This window comes from Anolis carolinensis, chromosome 5 (genome assembly GCF_035594765.1).
Source record: "Anolis carolinensis isolate JA03-04 chromosome 5, rAnoCar3.1.pri, whole genome shotgun sequence".
Lineage (NCBI taxonomy): Eukaryota > Metazoa > Chordata > Lepidosauria > Squamata > Dactyloidae > Anolis > Anolis carolinensis.
In genome coordinates this window covers 56,388,030-56,394,544 of record NC_085845.1, presented here as the reverse complement: position 1 = coordinate 56,394,544, position 6,515 = coordinate 56,388,030, and positions in this window count along the sequence as shown.

The window sequence follows — 6,515 nt, the reverse complement described above, 5'->3', positions numbered from 1 at the left end:
ATTCTAATACCATCATCATCATTATTGTTTTTGTTTTTTTTTTAAATGATTTTTATTGAACAATTTTCAAGAAGACATATAAAACATAACTAAACACGACCACCATACATGATAGTAAGAGCCTAATATGTTTTTACATTTCCAGCAGTTGTTTTGCACATTTTTATACATCAACCCTAGTTTTCCTGGTGTGATATGCCACCTGTGGAACATTTTCAGCCAGTTTTCTTTTAAATCTAGCGAGTAGGTGTAGTTTTGCTTCTGGTTCCAGATCTGCTCCCATTCACTTAGTTTAATTGGCCTGCCTATGTTTTGGGCCCATTTTGTCATGCAGTTTTTAATTCCTTCTATTTCCGTGGACCATTCCAGTAGTTTGTTGTACAATTTGGTTATACCTTTTTTATCGTTCTTAAGTAACTTGTCCCAAGTGTTTTCTGTATCATTGAATCCAGTTTGTTTGTCTTTTGTGTATAATTCTTTGATTTGAGCGTACTGAAACCAGGTTAGGTTACTATACTTCTTTTTTTATTTCATCTTGACTCTTCAGTTGGAATCCTTCTTTGGTTTTTGTGAGTATTTCCTTATATCTCGGCCAAATCTTCCAGCCCAAGATTCTCCTTTGCATGGCTTCTAGAGGGGATACCCACATCGGGATTTTCCTGTACCAGTATTTCTTGTATTTTTCCCAAATTTTGATGAGAGAGGACCGCACAAAATGATTCCCAAAGTTTTTTTCTATCGTCCTTTTCTCATAACCAATATAAGCGTGCCAGCCCCGTCTTATGTCGAATCCTTCAAGGTCTAGTATTTTTTCGTCTTTCAACGTGGCCCACTCCAGCACCCAGGTTAGGGCAGCTGCTTCAAAGTATATTCTCAAATTTGGTAAGCCGAATCCCCCTCTATTTTTGGTATCAGTCACTATTAAGTATTTAATTCTGGGCTTTTTGCCTTTCCATATGTATTTTGAAATTTCCTTATTCCATTCGTTAAATATTTTGGCATTTCGGATGATAGGGAGGTTTTGAAAGAGATATAGCATTTTAGGTAAGATGTTCATCTTGACTAGTGCTATTCTGCCTAGAAGAGAAATCTTTAGATTATTCCAATTCTTTAAGTCCTTACTTATCTCCTTCCATTTCTGGTAGTAGTTGTTTTCGAATAATTGTGCGTTTTTCTTTGTCAGCCATATCCCCAAATATTTGATTTTTGGTACCACCTCAATGCCTGTGATCTTTTGCAGCGTTTCCTGATTCTTTTTTGTAATGTTTTTGGTTAACATTTTAGTTTTCTTCTTGTTGAGATGGAAACCTGCCAGTTTTCCGAATTCTTCTATTTTGATTATCCAGCTTTCGATGTTTTTCCTAGGCTCTTCTACAATACAAATTACGTCGTCCGCAAACGCTCTCACTTTGAAGTCCTTATTGTTAATTCTCAAACCCCGTATCTCTTTATCTTGATTGATATTTCTTAATAAGATCTCTAAGGCGAAGATAAATATGAGAGGTGATAGCGGACACCCCTAATGGGTTCCCTTCTCGATCTTTAGTTCTGCAGAGGTCCGTCCATTGATCATTACTCTAGCATTCTGTCTCTCATAAATTTTGTTTATAGCATTCTTGAAGTGGTATCCAATGTCAATTTCTTGGAAAGCTAATTTAAAAAAAATTCCAGTTTAGATTGTCGAATGCCTTCTCGGCATCGACCGAAAGAAGGGCCACTTCTTTTTGATGGTTTTTTTCGTAGTATTCTATGATATCTAGAATACATCGAACATTGTCCCTCATTTTTCTTCCGGGTAAGAACCCTTTTTGATCTTCAGCAATCCAGGTATTTAAGAGGTCTTTGAGTCTATTTGCTAAGATATTGGAGAAGATTTTATAGTCAGAATTCAGCAATGAAATTGGGCGGTAATTCCTTACATCGGTGTTATCAGTGTTTTCTTTCGGAATACAGATTATGTCCGCTGATTTCCACGAATCCGGAATATCCTGTCCTTGCAGTATTTAATTCATAAGATCTTTGAGATGATGAATTATGTCATTCTGGAAGGTTTTGTAAAAGCTTGCCGGAAAGCCATCCGGCCCCGGCGCTTTATTCGTCTTCATTAATTTGATTGCTCTTCTAATTTCATCTTCTGATATTTCTTTGTTCAATAATTCTCGTTGCGAGTCCGATATCTTATCAAGTTTTTGCTTTCCCAGATAGTCAGCTATTTTGGAGACATCTATATCTTCTTCCTTATATAATTGGGTATAGAATTTGTGAAATTCCTCTATAACATTTTGATCAAAGGACAAGATTTTGTTATCTTTTTTAATTTTGGTTATTAGCTGATGTTGTTTTTTCCTTCGCACTAGTCTGGCCAACCACATTCCTGGCTTGTTAGCGTTCTCGAAATTGTATTGTCTGATAAATTTTAATTTCTTTGCCGTCTCGTCCATCTCTATACGTCCCTTTTCTTTCTTCAGTGCTTTTAGTTCTTGGGATGCCGTTTTATTATTAGGGTGTATTTTCAGGAGTTTCTCATTTAATTCAATTGCCTTCTCCAATTCTTTACTTTTCCGAGCTTTTTGTTTATTCATATTTGCTTTTTGTTGGATTAACAGACCCCTAATTACGGCCTTATAAGCATCCCAAACCGTTTGGCTTTTCATTATCATTATTGTTAAGCAGCCTCAGAATGGCCATCTGTCAGGAGTGTTTTAATTGTGCTTTTTCCATATGGCAGAAGGTGGGTTGGACTTGGTGCCCTTGGGGGTCTCTTATTACTTTTGGATTCTAATATCATCATCATCATCATCATCATCATCATCATCATCACTATTGTTGATAAGCAGAGGCAGAATGGCCATCTGTCAGGAGTGTTTTGATTGTGCTTTTCCCTTAAAGCAGAAGGATATAGAATTGCGTGGCCCTTGTGGCAGAAGGAGGATGGATTCGGTGGCCCTCAAAGATCTCTTCTTACTTTAGGATTTTTATTATTATTATTATTATTATTATTATTATTATTATTATTATTACTAGGTGTGCCTGACCACGCATTGCTGTGGCGTATGGGAATCCTTTGTTGGCCAGGTAGAATAGCAGTGAATAACCTTGCAGCCTCAAAACCTGGCCATTTTTTTCTTATGGGAATCCTTATTTGGTGAGTTAGAATACAACAGAATAGGCTTGTTGCTTGGAAATCTGGATACTTGCGTTCTAGGGGAATGGTTTTTTGGGCTGCCAGAATTGCAATGAATAGCCTCGCTGCTTCAAAGCCTGGTTGCTTGCTACCTAGGGGACTCTTTGGTTGGTCAGCTTCAATAGTACAGAGTAGTATCGCTGGCCAAATTTGGTGTGATTTGGTTCAAAGGTTTACTCAGTCCTACAAACTTACATTACATTATATATACCGTGTTTCCCCGAAAATAAGACCTCCCCAAAGAATAAGACCTAGCAGGGTTTTGGAGGGATTGCCAAATATAAGGCCTCCCCTGAAAGTAAGACGTAGCAACTAAGGCTGCAGCAGAGTTCCATTGGGAAGCATGGCTGCAGGGCAGAAGCAGCACTCATTCATACACCGGAGGGAGGGAGGGAAAGTGCTTGCTTTCTGTGCCTCCCTCCCTGCCTGCCTTGCCTTGCCTGTCCCCCAGCCGAGGCTTGAAGAACCTTCCGTGGCTGCTGCCGTTTCTTCCTTCCTTCCGTCTCCCTCCTGGCCATGCTGCCTTGCTTCCCAGAGGCTTCTGATTGGCTCCTGGAGCCAGGGCAAGGGAGGGTGGGAGGGAAGGAAGGAAGAGGGCTTTCCACTCCTCCCCAAGGCTTCGCTCCTTAAAGGTACAGGACGTATTGGGATTCTCCTCTCATCTTCCTATCCTATGCCATGAAACTGATTATTTTATACTATTATTCTATTGCCATATTATTATCATCATATTCTGTTACTATTATTATATCCCATTATTATATTATCCTATTAATATATTTTAAATCATTATATTATATTTTTCTATTATTATTATTATATCATTATATTATTATTATATTATTATTCTATTATATTTTCATATTATGATATTATTATTCTGTTATTATTAAATTCCATTTTATATTACCCTATTAATATATTTTATATCATTATATTCTATACTATTATTCTATTATATTATCATATTATTATTTTATTATTATTAGCATATTCTGTTATTATTATATTCCATTTTATATTATCCTATTAATATATTTTATATCATTCTATTCCATTCTATTATTCTATTATATTATCCTATTATTATTATATTATTATGCTATTCTGTTATTATATCCCATTATTATATTATCCTATTAATACCATATTATTATCATTTTCTGTTATTATTACATCCTATATTATATTATCTCATTAATATATTGTATATCATTATATTATTATTATTATATTATCATATTATTCATCATTCATGACTACATTGAAACTAGAATAGAGAGAAATCAGCGTGGAAACCTTGTGAAACCTAAATTGCAAGAGGTACCATATATTGTTGTACATGTAAATAATGGTAGTAACAAGAAATTCTTGATAGGATTCATAGTTTGTCTGGTTATGCTGGTTTGTGATGACAACTACTTTACAGTATATAATAAATGTTCATTTTGTTGTTCAACAATAAATGTGAGCTCTTCTTCATGGAAAAATAAGACATCCCCTGAAAATAAGACCTAGTGCATCTTTGGGAGCAAAAATTAATATAAGACCCTGTCTTATTTTCGGGGAAACAGGGTGTGTGTGTGTGTGTGTGTGTGTGTGTGTGTGTGTGTGTGTGTATATATATATATATATATATATATATATATATATATATATAGTTAAACAGCTTCAGAATTGCCATCTGTCAGGAGTGTTTTAATTGTGCTTTTCCTATATGGAAGGAGGAGGTTGGACTAGGTGCCTTTGGAGGTCTTTTACTACTTTAGGATTCTAAAATCATCATCATCATCATCATCATCATCATCATTAAGCAGAGGCAGAATGGTCATCTGTCAGGAGTGTTTTGATTGGGCTTTTCTCTCACAGCAGAAGGACAGAGAACTGTGTGGCTCTTGTGGCAGAAAGAGGATGGACTCGGGGGCCCTCGAAGATCTCTTCCTACTTTAGGATTCTAATATCATCAACATCGTCGTCATCATCATTGTTAAGCAGGGGGCATAATGGCCATCTGTCAGGAGTGTTTTAATTGTGCTTTTCCCTTACGGCAGAAGGAGGTTCAACTGCGTGGCCCTTAGAGGTCACTTCCTACTTTCGGGTTCTAATATCATCATCATCATCATCGTTAAGCAGAGGCAGAATGGCCATTTATCAGGAGTGTTTTAATTGTGCTTTTCCCTTATGACAGAAGAGGTTGGACTGGATGCCCTTGGAGGTCTCTTACTACTTTAGGATTCTAATATATTCAGCATCATTCTTACTGTAATTAGAGGCAGAACGGCCAACTGTTAGGAATGTTTTCGTTGTGCTTTTCCCTTATGGCAAAAGGACATTGGACTGGGTGGTCCTTGGAGGTCCTTTCCTACTTTTACATTAAAATATCATCATCATCATCAATCATCATCATCATCATCATCATCATCATCATTGTTAAGCAGAGGCTGAATGGCCATCTTTCAGGGGTATTTTGATTGTGCTTTTCCCTTACAGCAGAAGGATATAAAACTGTGTGGCCCTTGGAGTCTCTTCCGATTTTAGGATTCTAATATTACCACCATCATCAATATCATCATCATCATTATTCTTAAGCAGAGGCAGAATGGCCATCTGCCAGGAGTGTTGAACAGGGTGGCCCTTGGAGGTCTCTTCCTACTTTAGGAGTATATTATTATTATTATTATTATTATTATTATTATTATTATTATTATTATTATTATTATTATTATTATTATGCAGAGGCAGAATGGCCTTCTGTCAGGCGTGTTTTGTTTATGTGTTTCCCTTATGGTAGAAGGCGGTTGGACTGGGTGCCCTTGGGGGTTTCTTATTACTTTAGGAGTCTAAAATCATCATCATCATCATCATCATCATCATCATCATCATCATCATCATTGTTAAGTAGAGGCAGAATGGCCATCTGTCAGGAGTGTTTTAATTGTGCTTTTCCCTTATGGCAGAAGGAGTTTGGACTGGGTGCCCTTGGAGGTCTCTTACTACTTTAGGATTCTAATATCATCATCATCATTATCATCATCATCATCATTTTTATATCATCATCATCATCATCATCATTGTTATGCAGAAGCAGAATGCCCTTCTGTCTAGAGTACTTTCATTGTGCTTTTTCCCTTATGGCAGACGTAGGTTGGACTGGATGGCCCTGGAGGTCTCTCCCTACTTTAGGATTCTGTTGTTGTTGTTGTTGTTGTTAAGCAGAGGCTGGGTGGTCATTTGTTGGGAGGGCTTTAACTGTGTTCCTTTATGGAAGAAGGGGTAGGACTGGATGGCCTTTGGGGCTCCTTTCCAACTCTAGGATCCTATTATTTCATTA